The sequence below is a fragment of the Zingiber officinale genome, chromosome 3B (assembly GCF_018446385.1).
Source record: "Zingiber officinale cultivar Zhangliang chromosome 3B, Zo_v1.1, whole genome shotgun sequence".
In the NCBI taxonomy this organism is placed as follows: Eukaryota; Viridiplantae; Streptophyta; class Magnoliopsida; order Zingiberales; family Zingiberaceae; genus Zingiber; species Zingiber officinale.
In genome coordinates this window covers 24,081,684-24,082,761 of record NC_055991.1, presented here as the reverse complement: position 1 = coordinate 24,082,761, position 1,078 = coordinate 24,081,684, and the positions used below count along the sequence as shown (strand labels likewise).

General features: G+C 44.1%; 1 long non-coding RNA gene across 1 annotated transcript; it reads right to left on the bottom strand.

Moving 5' to 3' along the window:
- Nucleotides 1–370: 370 nt before the first annotated feature.
- Nucleotides 371–686, bottom strand: LOC121968146. The gene is made up of 3 exons (XR_006107960.1): nucleotides 635–686; nucleotides 521–544; nucleotides 371–411 (listed from the first exon to the last, which is right to left on the bottom strand). It is a non-coding gene; the product is annotated as an uncharacterized LOC121968146 (long non-coding RNA).
- Nucleotides 687–1,078: the final 392 nt, after the last annotated feature.

Genomic DNA, 1,078 nt, shown 5'->3' with positions numbered 1-1,078 from the left:
TAAACCATCACATAATAGCCATGCACTAAGATCAAGAAAAACTACGTAGAGGCCAAGGAAGAAATACCCGCCTTAAAATGTAGATCGTGCCAAGTAATCCCGCGTTGAGACTCTCGTCCCGAATCTAAGTCCTGCAGCAATCAATATATTTATATTTTATTTAGCTAAATTTATATGAATTAAATAGCTAAATAAAATCCCTAACCCAATAGGATCACTCTAATCAAAACTGATCTCTGACTAATCCTCCAAATCAACACATCCTTTAATCCAATAACAAATCTCTATCATAAATCTACAACAACCTAACATCATCATCAACAATTCCAATCCAATCAGAAATACCTCATTGATACATCACTTACCTTGGAAGGTTGTAGCTGATCCACACTCACAGCTCCCACCATAACCCTGCCAATAGCTACCAAAGCATTCATACATCAATCCTTCCAAAAATTTGTCCAAGAAGCAAAAATGCAGCAATGTATCTAATGAATCCTACAACCGGAATCACACTCACCTCAATTGATCCCAAATCAAGCTGCTGTTCACCACCAGGATCAAGAAAGAGGGATCAGAATTCATCCAAACAACACATCACTAACTCATTTCCAACAACAACTATGCACCTTACCTCTTCACCCGAGAGCTACCAAAGACCCCAGCCACAAGAATTGGAGAAGAAGTTCTTCTCAAGGAAGATCCATCACTAGGTTTATCCGACGTCGCCTCCTAGACCAGATCAGAGAGAACACCATAACCGAACCCAATTACACAAAAATCCTTGAATTCACAGAATCTCTCGACCAAGCCTTACCTCAACCCATCCCTACAGCTGGTGTCGTGCGACCCACAGCTACTGCGACGAGGAATGGGAGCTAGGGCTCTGATTCTGTGGCTGGTTGTATCTCGATCGCAAGAAGGGTACGGGAAGGCTTCACACCGCCAGAGAGAGGGAAGGAGAAAGGAGGCTCAATCGGCGGTGGACTGAGCTACGTCGACGCAAACGGAATGCCCGCAATGCTACGACTCGATGAGAGAGAGACTCGCCGTCGGCAATCTAGGTCACAGCGACGAG